The sequence below is a fragment of the Papaver somniferum genome, chromosome 2, assembly GCF_003573695.1.
Source record: "Papaver somniferum cultivar HN1 chromosome 2, ASM357369v1, whole genome shotgun sequence".
NCBI classification, from domain to species: Eukaryota; Viridiplantae; Streptophyta; class Magnoliopsida; order Ranunculales; family Papaveraceae; genus Papaver; species Papaver somniferum.
The window spans coordinates 215,130,190-215,145,787 of NC_039359.1; positions in this window are offsets into that span (position 1 = coordinate 215,130,190).

The following is a 15,598-nucleotide window of genomic DNA, read 5'->3' on the forward strand; positions in this document are numbered from 1 at the left end:
ATCAGCTTTTATCATCAGAAAGCGTGTTCTTAGTCCATGGAGAAGTTCTTTATCTCCAAGAACAGTTGAGGCTTTGCTCTGTTGTCAAAGCTGGTTGAGCAAACCCATCGATCTTGATCTTTTAGTTGATTATGTACCAGATGATAACTCCAAGGATGAGGAAGGTAATATAAACTTTTCTTTGTTTGATTATTATTTCAGTATTCATGTGTTTGTTCGATAATACCTTGCTGATTACTCCCTCTTCTTTCTGAACAAGAACATTACCATTGGGTTTTAAGTCTTACTCTACATGTCTTATGTTATTCACTGACAATCAAAGACCCTCATTCCCACCTGATAATGCTTAGAATGTCAATGTATTTTTTTATTATTATCCTTTAACAGAGATTGCTGGTTATATGTGCCTGTTGTTAGATTTCGACTCATGCCTTTTATGCATAAACTGAAATATAAATTTATGTTGCAGACATCTCTTGGGTGTGGTCCAATTGTCAGAGGTCTTGGATGCTTGATGCTTGGAGATGGAGTTCGTTTTTTGTCGCACCAAACTTATGAAAGTGGTCAATTGCCAAAGCGAAATGTTGTTTTTTTTCTTTGCTTTCTGTTTTTTCTAGTTGAACTCTTAAACAGTTAATGTTGTTAAACTTAGAAGTTTAAAGATTTTTCTTAAAGTATGTATGAATTCAGGTCTTAAGAAAGTCTTAACAGTTAAAGTTTTTAAACTTAGAACTCTCAAGATTTTTTGGTTTGCTTTCTTGTTTTTTTTTTTACATATGCATTATGCAGATATGCTACAGGTAAAGAACCGGTCTCGTCCCGTACCGAGTTAAACAGGTACAGATCCCGTACCGTACCAAACAGGTACAAGGTATAGGTACCGGCCATAGGGAGGTTAGGTACTAAGCTAGGAAAAAACCCGTACCGTCTCGTCCCATGTGCATCCTAGTCCAATGATGAGTGCTAAAAAGTGCATATTTCTATATATTTTTCTTGGCATTTAACTCATCTTTTGTGCATTAATTCTACATTTTATCCCATATTCTATATTTTCATTGTTTTCAAGGATAAATATTTTTATTAATTAATTTTGGATTTTTAGGTACTAAATAAAGCCTGGTTAACTCATGGAGCGAAAAGAGCAAAGGAACGGCAAAGACTCCCGCTAGGAGGAAGCGAAGAATGATGTTTGCAAGAGCCGGATCAACTAGAAGTGGGCTTGAAGAGGAAGAATTGTTCTTAAAGAAGATATGGGCTTGGCATACACAAGGCCCAAAACCCTTACCCAAATCCATTTCCATTATCCATACCCATTTCCATGAGAGCCGTCAGATTGGATCCATCTCATCATCCAACGGTCGCCTTATCATTGTGCATCAAACTCCGAAAATCCCGTCAAACACTTTAGTACCTAACTCCATCTGAAGCCGTCAGTTTTGTTGTATCTCATCATCCAACGGTCGTTCCTATCGCGCCGTTGGATCATTCCATCATCTTTTCATCCTACGCTTTCGCTTCGCTGAGCATCAACCTTTGATACGTCCATCTAACACCCTAGTCACCGAACCCTATTACCCAACCAAACAGACCCTTCTTCTCCATCGGGTTCTTCTTCTCATCTTCCCCAAAAACTCCACAGTTCTGCAACTCCATCACCTCCACCAGCTACACCTTCTTCTCGAACCATACCACCACCACAACTACCCGACAACACCACGACATCTCTCCCTAGCCTAGACTTCTTTCCAAATTCACATCTCTGAACCCTAGGTGTGGGTTTGACAAGAAAGCTCGAGCTAGGGTTTCACCAACAGCGAGGAGAAGACAAAATTGAGGGCAGGAAAAGCTTCAGAAGAGCAGAGGGGACATACCCAAAGCATGGGTCGAGCTCAATTCAGGAAATTGGTGAGAGAATTTGATTTTCCCCAAAAAATTAGGGTTTCGAATTAGGGTTTTGTATTTTTGAAAAACTATAAAAGGGAAGCTGTAGAGAATGCAAAAACTGTTCTTGGGTCATCCGAGAAACCCCCTAATTGGGTTAATTTAATTCTCAATGTCAATTTGATTTCACTGTTAATTTTTAGGGTTCTTCATTTGCAATTTTCATTCACTGTTTAGTTGTTTAAATGCAATGTTATTTCACATGATCATGTTTAGTTCCATTTTAATGTTAATTATGTTCTGAGTTCACTGCTAGGGTTAGATGAAACCATTAATTCATTGTTAAGTTCAGTTCAAGTTTTGATATAGTCTTGTTGTGCTAAGAATGCTAGGATTGAAATTATCCTTCAGGATTGCTTACTCATCTAAGTGATTGATCTGCGGTTAGTTTGTTTTGTGAGAGGACATCTAATACTAGGATTAGATAATTATCTTAGTGATACTAAACCATCCTCCTGAAACAACCCTTTGATGAGCAGCAGGCTTGAACCTTCACTGCCATCTAGATAGTCAGCAAGCCTAGAAGCTCACTGATATCTACACCAGGGACAAGAACATAATGGAACTAGGATGACTTAACTTAAGTTAGTGGTGGATTCAATCCCTAATTCTTTATTTCTTTGTTCTAGTGCTTCACTGCCATTAATTCCTTGGTTCTTTATTTCTCACTGCCTTAGGCTCATTGCCTTTGATTCTTTGCCACTGTCAATCTTTGCATCTTTGGCTCACTGCCACTGTCACTTACTGTCACTGCTTAGCTTAGGAAACTTCAACTACACACACAAGTCTCTGTGGATCGACCCGTATTTGCACATTAGCTTCAATCGACACCGTGCACTTGCGGTTATCATTTGTAGGATTTTTAGAAGCCTACCAAGTTTTTGGCGCCGCTGCCGGGGACTTGGCTGTGCTGTTTTGAAGATTTCTTAGCCATCTTGCATTTCATTCTAGTCCATTTGCATCATTGCATCATGTCTGCATCAGCATCTTGCATCTGCATTGCATTCCTGCATCTTAGTGTAACTTGCATAACCATTGCATTTGCATCTTCCCTGTTTCAGTGTAACATTTTTTGCATTATTGCATCATAACTTGCATATTCATCTCTTGTCTTTGCATACTCACTTGCATTCATTACATCTTGTTGTTCTTACTATTTTGTTGTTGTGCCTCACTTTCTTCTTTGAGCTGCAGGTACAACTGAAGTCCTGCTCTGTGCCTTGTGGTGCCTCTGAACTTGTGGTACTGCTGCTGTGGAGCTGGTGCTGCACTATTGTTGCTAGAACTTGTGCTGATGTGGTGCTCCTGCTGGTGCCAGGCCAAGTCTGCTGCAACCCCTGCTGCCTGGTGCTAAACTGAGCCATTAAAGCCCAACTGGGTTGTAAGCTGCAGAAGGTAAACCAAATCCCAACTGGGCTTTTGCAACCAAACTGAGCAGCTGGGTTGTGCTTAAGCAAGTAAGCCTAAACCCATTAAGAGAACCCAACCTGTGGGCTTCCATTTTTAATTTGTGGGCTTGTAATAATTTTTTCCATTTTTCTGTTGGGCTTGTGATCTTAATTACTTGTGGGCTTGTTTGTTTAATTGCTTGTGGGCTTGTGGTGTTAGATTGATTTGGGCCTGTAGTTTTAAATTAGAAAAACTGAACTTTTGAAAGCCCAACTGGGCCTCAGACCAAACAAGCAACAGTTAGGCTATTTCAAAAGCTACATTGGGCTTCAGTTTGCATACATTGTGGGCTTAGTTCACCTTCCCTTGGCAAAGCAATTTCTCCAACCAATGTGGGCTTGCTTCCAACACTAAAACCAAAAATTTTGCTCCCAATTAAAAACCAAACTTTCTACCTCTTTAAAACCAAATTTGCTCCCATCAAAACCAAAAGCTCCCAAATGGGCTTTGTCTTCAAAGTCTAAAACCAAAGTTTTCAAAACCCAATAAACCAAAGTGTTTTCTTTTCCCATTAGGTCCAAATTTTTTAAAACCCATTAAAAACCAAATTTCTTTTTCCAAAACCCGACAAAACCAAATGTTACCCATAAAAACCAAATTTTTCCTAAAAATCCGAACCCATTAAAAAACCAAATTTTGGGCTTTGTAACATAGTTACTTAGCTTTTGAGCCAAATCATGTCTGGATCTTGGTCTACAGTTGGGGAATACAACAAATCCCTTAGAGAACTTGCGTATGGACATACTCCACGTTATGAACCTCCCATAGACCATGATGTCAATAGTTATAGGAATTATTATGGACATTTTCAAAGTCCCGAGCCTCAATACATGAACCCTAATAACTATTCACACATGCATCATTCACCACAACGTGAAAATGAACATTTTGCTAGTGCCTCACTCACACAATCATCACTGATCGATCAATTAGAAGCTCGAATCGCAGCTTTAGAAATGCAATCACATGAGGAATCTGTCACATCTAATTTTCTTAGGCAACCTGAAATCTATGCATGTCCCGCATGTGGTAGTTTAGACCACCCTGTTGAGAATTGTCATATTTTGCATAATTTTAGGCAATCTAGAGAAAATCCAAGGTATGAAATGCCCATAAATTGTGAGAATGGTAGTCATTGGGACCATAATCAATCCTTTGAGGGTTGCGATCAATATTTTGTAAATCCTAATGACCATGCACACATGTACCATTCACCACAATTTGAACCTGAAGAATTTTGTACTCCCATGAATTTAGACTCCACCACAGAAGCTTTAAGACTCAGTAAGCAAAACTTTGATAGATCTACATCACGAATTCATTCATACTTAGATCAGATTTTGCTTCACCTACAAAAGGAGGAAATTCATGAGGAAATGTATGTTGTCCCTAATGAAGTGTCTAGTCCCATTCATGTAAATGATGTTGAATATGAACCTAATTTAGAGGAACATGAATCGACTAATGACACCACCACTGTTAATGAGGACCAATATGCATGCTACCATGATGATGATTATGATGATATGTTAGAAGAACATGAAAATATTTTGGAACCTGTTGGTTCAATAACATATGGCTTCTCTCCCTCGACCTTCATGAATGTTGTTTTTTCTAATACTCATTGTAATTCATATGATTTTGATATTGACATGGGATTCGTACAATTATTCTGCGAAGATGAGCATGACATAGGAATAGTTGAATCTTCTGTAGACACTAATGCTAATATGCATGAAAATATATTTGATGTGTCTGATTCTCTACCTAGGTCACATTGTGATATTTCTCCTGATTTGCCGATGCATGAGAATAAATTTGTTGATGATGTTGATGACTCTGATTGTGATCTTGCCAATTTGTTTGATGATTGTGAGCATGTTGTGACACGTGTAGAAGACTTAGGAGATGTTGATGTGATTAGTAATGATGTGCCTATCGTCCTACATAAGTCACAATCTGTTGGCCTTCCACCCAACCTAGATTTGGTTTGTACCCATATTGTCAAACCGATTTTTCTGAGAGTCCCTAATCTAGGTTTGGAACTGTGTGCTTCCCAAGTCCTTTTGTACGATTTTGCTTCTAAGTATAATACATTTGAGGAACCACAGTTGGAATTAGCATGTGTACCCGTCCCTAGCAAAGTTCATTTCGAGTTAGACCTTGTACATGATGAACCCCCAAAACTGCGAGATTTTGTTTCCAAAATTTTATCCGTTGAAAAATCCAGGTTTGGGGGTAGCTCATTTTGTTTCACAGTTTAACTTGCGTTTCTTTCCTGTTATATTTGTGTGAAGCTGTTGAAACCTCTACACTTTGTCTTTTGGGTTGATCCTCAACTCTTTAGATTGTTAGTGTATGGTGAATTTTTTGTATATAATCCAGTAGATAAAAATTTTAAAAATCCTTTTGTTCCTTTTGTATATATTTTGCTAATCCAATATGATCTCGGCTGACATATGTTGGATTCTTGCCTTGAATAACAGAGTTCTAATATTGCTTTCGCCGAAATCGGGTATTCTCTTTCCTTTTTCTCTACTCAACATGATCCTCTTCATATGTTGTATTATAATTTTGTTCATATTTTGAAACATTGAGGACAATTTTTAGTTTAGGTTTGGGGGTGAAAAGTAGATACTTTGATAATATGCCATAATTGAAAAATTGAACTCTTCCTTTTTGAAAAAAATGAAAAAAAAAATCAAAATTAAAAATTAAAAATTGAAAAAAAACATAAAAATGGAGCTCATTTACCTTGAAATGTTGACTCTTGTGCAAATATGTATTTTTATTAGGAGTCTTAGTCTAGATATTTAGGCACCCTGATTCTAGCACAATTCACATAGTGATAAGAAACTTGCACGCGCACGATCTACCAATACATGTATAGCCTCATCCTTGAGGTGTTCTATCGGAAGTTTTAGTTGCCAATCACTTTAGAATACTGAACGAAACTTGACTAGATTGTTCTTTGGTTGGTTGGGATAGAAGGTGGAGGTTACATTAAGAAAGACAACCATCGAATTTAACTGGGTGCATCAAAAAGGGCTACCTCTTGCAAAGTGTCATGTAATTTTTTGTTTCCTTTTGTATATGTATCAAAAGTGTTTCCATTTCAAAAAAAAAAAAAAGAGAGAATGAAAAAAATGAAAAAATCAATCAAGTATTTATCAATTCCATCCTCTCTTGTTCCAAAAATAAAAGAGAGTAGTCAATGTAAATAAGAGTCATGTAAAGAGTCATCTTTTGTGTTTCATTGTAATAAGCAAGGAAGGGTGTATGCCATTGATGTACAACGCGAGTAATTGTGAAATACCTCCAACTCATTCACAATTCTCGTAAAGTCCGGACAGCTAGCTAGATTTCGACCTTGGTTCTTAGCCTGAGAAACTATATCTTAGTGATTAGTAGTCATAACATCCGATATTTCTTTACACATGTGTATATACACTTTACACTCTTATCACATGTCTTTATTTGTTATCAGTGCTAGGATTCTGCCTTTGATAGCTGATTGACATCTCCATTTTGCTGTGAGCTTCTACTGACTTGCGCATGTCACATTTGATGGAATCTGAGATTATATTTTGTCCTAGAACTTTGTAGGTACGTTCTAAGCAAACCTTCACGAGACTTCACTCGTCCACTAGGGACACTTAGTGGTTTAAAAGGCTTAGTGCATACGCTAAATACATTCGAGAGACCATCGACAGTGGTATAGGTAGGATTTCCTTAGTTTTGTTTTACTTGAGGACAAGTAAAATTCAGGTTTGGGGGTATTTGATGAGTGCTAAAAAGTGCATATTTCTATATATTTTTCTTGGCATTTAACTCATCTTTTGTGCATGAATTCTACATTTTATCCCATATTCTGTATTTTCATTGTTTTCAAGAATAAATATTTTTATTAATTAATTTTGCATTTTTAGGTACTAAATAAAGCCTGGTTAACTCATGGAGCGAAAAGAGAAAAGGAACGTCAAAGACTCCCGCTAGGAGGAAGCGAAGAATGATGTTTGCAAGAGCCGGATCAACTAGAAGTGGGCTTGAAGAGGAAGAATTGTTCTTAAAGAAGATATGGGCTTGGCATACACAAGGCCCAAAACCCTTACCCAAATCCATTTCCATTATCCATACCCATTTCCATGAGAGCCGTCAGATTGGATCCATCTCATCATCCAACGGTCGCCTTATCATTGTGCATCAAACTCCGAAAATCCCGTCAAACACTTTAGTACCTAACTCCATCTGAAGCCGTCAGTTTTGTTGTATCTCATCATCCAACGGTCGTTCCTATCGCGCCGTTGGATCATTCCATCATCTTTTCATCCTACGCTTTCGCTTCGCTGAGCATCAACCTTTGATACGTCCGTCTAACACCCTAGTCACCGAACCCTATTACCCAACCAAACAGACCCTTCTTCTCCATCGGGTTCTTCTTCTCATCTTCCCCAAAAACTCCACAGTTCTGCAACTCCATCACCTCCACCAGCTACACCTTCTTCTCGAACCACACCACCACCACAACTACCCGACAACACCACGACATCTCTCCCTAGCCTAGACTTCTTTCCAAATTCACATCTCTGAACCCTAGGTGTGGGTTTGACAAGAAAGCTCGAGCTAGGGTTTCACCAACAGCGAGGAGAAGACAAAATTGAGGGCAGGAAAAGCTTCAGAAGAGCATAGGGGACATACCCAAAGCATGGGTCGAGCTCAATTCAGGAAATTGGTGAGAGAATTTGATTTTCCCCAAAAAATTAGGGTTTCGAATTAGGGTTTTGTATTTTTGAAAAACTATAAAAAGGAAGCTGTAGAGAATGCAAAAACTGTTCTTGGGTCATCCGAGAAACCCCCTAATTGGGTTAATTTAATTCTCAATGTCAATTTGATTTCACTGTTAATTTTTAGGGTTCTTCATTTGCAATTTTCATTCACTGTTTAGTTGTTTAAATGCAATGTTATTTCACATGATCATGTTTAGTTCCATTTTAATGTTAATTATGTTCTGAGTTCACTGCTAGGGTTAGATGAAACCATTAATTCATTGTTAAGTTCAGTTCAAGTTTTGATATAGTCTTGTTGTGCTAAGAATGCTAGGATTGAAATTATCCTTCAGGATTGCTTACTCATCTAAGTGATTGATCTGCGGTTAGTTTGTTTTGTGAGAGGACAGCTAATACTAGGATTAGATAATTATCTTAGTGATACTAAACCATCCTCCTGAAACAACCCTTTGATGAGCAGCAGGGTTGAACCTTCACTGCCATCTAGATAGTCAGCAAGCCTAGAAGCTCACTGATATCTACACCAGGGACAAGAACATAATGGAACTAGGATGACTTAACTTAAGTTAGTGGTGGATTCAATCCCTAATTCTTTATTTCTTTGTTCTAGTGCTTCACTGCCATTACTTCCTTGGTTCTTTATTTCTCACTGCCTTAGGCTCATTGTCTTTGATTCTTTGCCACTGTTAATCTTTGCATCTTTGGCTCACTGCCACTGTCACTTACTGTCACTGCTTAGCTTAGGAAACTTCAACTACACACACAAGTCTCTGTGGATCGACCCGTATTTGCACATTAGCTTCAATCGACACTGTGCACTTGCGGTTATCATTTGTAGGATTTTTAGAAGCCTACCATCCAACTGCATATTTGTGGATGAATACCCGGATCGTCCCCTAGTAGATTGCACTACAGGAAAAATATACATCCGCAACTGGAGTTTGGAAACTCTTTGCTAAATGTCGTAGAACATCTTATGTTTTGCAACTTTTTTCAAAGGAAGTGTCGTAGAAGGGCATCAGTACTAAACCCCAAGGCCAAAGGGTTGCGACAAAAAAACAAACGACAACCCTTTAAGCAAAACAGTTGTGACGCTATTTAGCTTCTACAACCATTTTCCGGATATGTAGTTCGTAATCCCATCACAACCAGTCGCAAGAGTCGTTGAATATAAACAAAGAATAGTGTTGAGGGGATTCGAACTAGAACCTATTGTATGTTAGTTCAACCCATCAACCATCCTTACACTTCACAAGTTTTGGGTGTTTGTGCTTTTTTTTATCAAAATGTATAACAACCTTTATAAGTGTTGTTGAAGTAAAAATATGATGTTGGAAAAAAATGAGGTTGCGGGGATTTGATACAGAGCCTCATGTGTGCAAGTCCATACCATCAACCATGCCTACATCATCACAAGACTGTCAGGTTTGTGGTTTTTGTATATACTTAGTTCATGACAACCTTTTTGACGACCTTTATAAAAGTTGCAAAATCAAAATGTGATGACTGAAAATAAGGCTCAGTCACCTGAGCCGCAAACAGCGCAAAGCCTTCCCTGTAAACAATCACATACATTCTACAATGATAATGCATCTCATTTCCTATCTACTAGTTCCCTCGAACCTCATTTCACAGTTCAAGACTTCAAGTACCCAATTTCTTCCAATCCACCAAAAAACATAAAAAGAGTGGAAATTTTTCAGAAACCATGACAACCCATAGCACCAAATGGTAACTAAACACAAAGAAAGAAGACAAATAACTGTGCATATCTAGTTCTCTGACTGTAAATGACCGTACCATAACAAATTCCCTTCTTCTCTCCTCCTTTTTCCGGAGTTAAAAATGGTTTTCACTAGGAACTAAGGTCAAACATCACAATCACAATCACATTCACAATCACAATAATAAGATCAAACATCACAATTAGAAGAACAGTTATAGTATCAGGAAAGGAAATGAACAAGAACTATGACAACAAGATCCACAATGACAGCAACGAGAACGACGAAGACAGTAAAAAAATATAACAGTAAACATAATATGTACACTACGTTCTGACCTAACTTGTGAACTTTTTTTCTTCCTCTTGTTCTTCTTCTTTCTCGGAACCACTACGACAGCTTCAGCATCTTTTCTTACGTAAGTCTCGCTCTCGCCCTCGCCATCCATTTGTAAGCCAAGAGTTGAAGTATCCACAGGTTGGAAACTTGTGTCATCCTTTTCATTGTATACCTCTAATTCATGGAAACCATAGGCGGTGGTTTCAACATGACATACCAGTTAGATGTATATGACTCTCGAGAATAAAAAACTTTTCGCGCTTGTGATGCTAAAATGAACGGGTCGTTGCAAAATTGGTTCTTATGCTGCTTTAAGTTGACTAATATGAATCCTTTCTCTACCTTCACACCAAAATAGGTGTGATCCCAGTCACATTTGAATATGGGAACTTGAAGAGTAATGTAGTCCAACACCAGAATTTCTTCTAAAACACCATCAAAACCAGTGGTTTCTGATCGTCCTGCAACTAAAGTTTTTGATTCAAATGAGACACCACTGTTTTGTGTGACTCTTTGAACATCCTCGTAAGAAACCTAGACCCATTTATTAGCAAGCCTTTATATGACACGCGGTTTTCTAAAGGCCTTTTTGACAACCACTCTACCGTGTTTGATACTGACATGCCTTGTTCAATTTGCATATAAAACCTATAATGTATACTCAGAACATAAAAATATAACTAAAATGGTTATCTGAGCATGAGAAGACATATTTATAGCGATTTTGTGCCTAACATGGATGGTTTTAAGTGACAAAAATCAAACAGAATATCTTGAACCCATACATTCTATATAGCACATCCATGGACGATGGTTCTATTTGTGTTTTCTGAAGTTTCAAAATCCATAAGTGATTAAACTAGCTACTAAGGTGCGCAATCTGACTAAAAGTGGGAAAAACGTACCTTTTGTTTAAACCAATCTGCGAATGTGTCTGACTATATGGAAATGAGCTGGTCTTCATTGGTAACAGACCTCCCAACGGAAGATTTTAACTCATCCATATGCATTCTAAGATAAAAGTAAAATCAAAACATGACGTATTAACTGGCATATCATTTCTAATGAACAACAACGTGATACTTACGTCAGATATGGGTCAATTTCTGCTGTGTTAAAAAGCACATATCTGTGAGAAATCTTTAGATTTTCACTATCCATACGCATTTGTTCACCTTTAGAAAGAGGACGTGCTGCCGGTGTGGTACCATCATTTTTATCAAGCCTTGGGTTTTCTCTTATTTCAGCTGTTTGATCCATGAGAATAGAATACCTAACACACTCCATTCCAAGATAACACTCTGCTATACAAGCTTCAGGTAGTACGTAATTTTTAACATATTCTTTGAATGTATTCATATACCTATACGAAAGTAGCATATGAAACAGTTATACCAGTTAGAACACTTAAATATTAGCTAGTAACTCTAAGCTACAAGGGAAAACTACTGACATGTTGCATAACACACCTTTCAAATGGATACATCCAACGATATTGTACAGGTCCACATAAACGCACTTCTCGAGCTAGGTGAATTATCAAGTGCACCATCACATCAAAAAATGATGGAGGGAAGTACACCTCCAACATACACAAAGTCTCAGCAACTTCTACTTCAAGTTCTACTAATCTTTCGAGATGAACTACCCTTTGGCATATTTCGTGAAAATAAGAACACAACCTGAAAATCGCCTTACTTGGCCCCTCAGGTAAAAGTATCCTCAAAGATATAGGTAATATTTGTTGCATAAGAACATGGTAATCATGAGCCTTAAGGACACCTAAGCAACCATCTTTCGAGAAATGCTTCGTAAGATCCGAACTATACCCATATGGAACCTTCAAATTTCTCATCCTATTATAAAGTATATCCTTATTCTTGTTGCTTAAGTTGTATGGTGCTGGTCGAAGAATTGTTTTGCCATTTATCTCTTCCGGATGCAATTCTGGTCGTATTCCCATACTCTTCAGAGCATTACGGGAATTCAAACCATCTTTTGTTTTGAGCTTTATATTCAAAATAGTACCAATGATGCTCTCACAGACATTTTTTTCTGTACGCATAACATCAATATTATGTCGTAGTAACAAATCCTAGGAATTCATGAAAAAACCTAACATTAGTAATTCCCAAAACAAAAGATGAGTTCAAGCAAACATGAGAGAACCTCATAAAACTATTTGGAAGTTCAGGGGCTAATAAGGTTATAGTGAGTTCAAGCATAGATGATCATGTGCACGAAACTATTTAACAAGTAAATGTGAAGTTAGAACTGACCTTCCAGTAAGGAAGGTCGAAGAATATAGACCGTTTGTTAAACATCCGAAGCTCAGTTTCCTCGTCAGGTGCACCAAATCTAGCCGCATCAGAAACAGCATCCCTTTCCGCTTCCACACTTAGAATTACCATCCTTTGCACCTTTTGCCGCACAACTCTGACCCTTTTCCTTTACCATCTTATTATTATTCTTCTTCTTCTTATTTTTCTTATTTTTTTCCTCTTTTTGTTTCCTTTTCTCCTCCTCGTTCTTCTCCACTTTCCTAAAATCATTCACAATACTGCTCTAACGTTCAAACACCTCAGCACCAGACATAACAGGTGGTTTTTCAATCCTCTCAATTTCTCAATTAAACATGTCTTTTTTCTGCCGGAGAGGATGATTATCACGAAGAAATCTCCTATGATTCATGTATACAGTTTTAAGACTAAATGGAAACCAGTTGCTAAGTGTATTATCACCACAAAGAGGACAAGCTTCCTTCCCTTTATAAGTACATCCAGATATATTTCCATATGCAGGGAAATCATTAATTGTCCACATCAATAAAGCCTTCAAGTTAAATTTTTTTTTACTAAAAGAATCATATACTTTCACGTCGTTTTCCCACAACTCAATCAGATCATCAATCAATGGCTGCAAGTATACATCAATGTCCTTACCCGGTTATTTTTTTCCTAGAATCAGCATGCTCAGAATAATGTTTTCGGCTTGCATACACGTCTGGGGCGGAAAACTGTAAATCGCGATCATCACCGGCCAACAACTATGGGTTGCGGAAAGATCGCCAAACGGATTGAATCCATCAGCAGCAAGCCCAAGACGCAGATTACGCGAATCTGAAGTAAATTCGGGAAATCTTTTTTCTATGTGCTTCCAATCCAAATAATCTGAAGGATGACGCATCTTCTCATCTTCACTCTTGTTCATCGCATGCCATATCAACTGCTCAGCCATCTCTGCTGATTGATATAATCTATTCAGTCTGGGAACAATGGGGAAGTATCTAAGAACATTCACTTGTATCTTCTTTTTGGGCTTGTCTATCATGTCCGCATCGTTGTCCATGTTAGATGTGTCTTGCTTCCACCTAGAATAATGACATTTAGAACATTCATCTGCATCTTTCAAATCTTTTCTAAACAAGCAACAGTCATTCTCACAGGCATGTATTTTCTCGTAAGTCAATTAATAAGATTTCAGCAGCTTCTTCACTTCATATGTGCTTTTAGGAAGACAATGACCTGGCGGCAACAGCGAACCAAATGTCTTTAGAAACTCGTCAAAAGCCTTTATAGATATACCACTAACTGTCTTGTGCCTATACAGCTCAACAGTGATAGATAACTTTGTGTGTGCAGGTGAAAAGGCTCAAAATGCAAGAAATTCGTTCAAAGCATGACACCCCTCACATGATTGGCCGAGAAGGTTACGCCCGACTGGAGGCTAAGATGGTATGTTCTACCCTCGCTTGGGTATTTTGTGTGTTCCATGGCCTGCTCTTTTGTGCTCTAATTTTGACTTATTAGTGTTGCATACTGATGCATGTCCAAACAATAATTAAGACTACAATTTACTTAACTTCATTTTTGGAAGTTGTTAACTAACTGGGGTTCACATTTTCTTTGCAACAAAAAGTTCTGAACACAACTGAACAGATTGATAGAGATGATTTATGGGTAACAAGTCACAAACAGCGTGAAGGAAAGGAACCAAATCCTGGTGTTCTACGTGCTTTTGTGAGAAATCTTCTCTTCTTCCCTCTTTGATTTTATGTGTGATTCAATAATGCAACAATATATTATATGTTTCACACTTGTACAGAAAAAAATTGAAGAAGCTCAAGCACATAATGGTTCTCATAGTGGATCTTCCTTGACAGACGATGTTCTTACAAAGGCTTTTGGTGAAGATAAAGGGGTAAGACTTAAAGGCATGGGGTTTGGAGCGACACGTAAAAAGATTTCAGCCAATACCCACTATAAGTTGATCATTCAAGAGTGTCAGGAAAGTTGTAGAGCAATGAATGATCGTATTTTGATGTTAGAGGTGAGAATTTATTTTGTTCATGGTTTAGTTTTTGGTTTTCTTTTTATAGCTGATGAATTCAAACATGATTGTGCTACTCATGCTATCTATTTTTTTTTTTGCTACAGGAAAAGAGCTCAAAGTATGTCCGTGCTGAATTCCACTCTCACACTGACAGTCCAGTTGCAAGCAACAACGTGGCTAGTACTAGCATAATTGTTCCATGCAATGGAAAAGCCTCAAATCCCACTACTAGTCCTGTCAGCAGATCAAGTGAGGTGAAAGTGCCAGAAATATTTACACCTTGTCGGTTACTAAGTTGGTACAAGCAAGGAGAGGTGGTGGCTGGTGCGAAAATTAGTGAAACGGATCCGACAGGGGAGATACATGGGAGGCCAATAGGTTTTGGATCCTACACTGTGTGTGTTGATTTCTCATGTTGAAGGTGCTCATGTCTACAAGCCAACTTCAGAGTTCAAGTTTGTTGTTGATGCTGTTGGAAGTATTATCCCTTGTCCCAAGGATCGAATAGTGTTCGAATAGGGTTGTCATAGACATGTTATCTTATCTTTAACTTGGTGTGTGTTCAGGAAGCTTTTAACTTGTGGTAACAAACATCTATATCTCTGCCATTTTTTGAATGTGTGTATTTAACACTAGCAGGTGAACTTGAATGAATGTAATGTGTTACACTTGCAGGTTTAATATGAATGTGAATTATTTTCGGCAATTCGGCTTCAGCTGTGATTTTTTTTTTTCAAAAACGTTTTATGCACACAACTCCAGACAAGGGTTGTAGTTCAACATTCAACTACTAAAAATCTTTGTTGTATTAGAGATTATGACTACACAAGGCACAGGTTGTGAAACAATGTATAACAATATAAGTAAGGGTTGTGCAAATTGTTTCAACCAGGGTAACAAGAGTAGTAATATTAACATTCACACCATTCATAGATGTTGTGTTATAGACTTGTACTACACATATTAAAGGTTGTACAAAAATTTTCAACCATTATAACAAGAGTAGTAATAGTACTATTCACACCA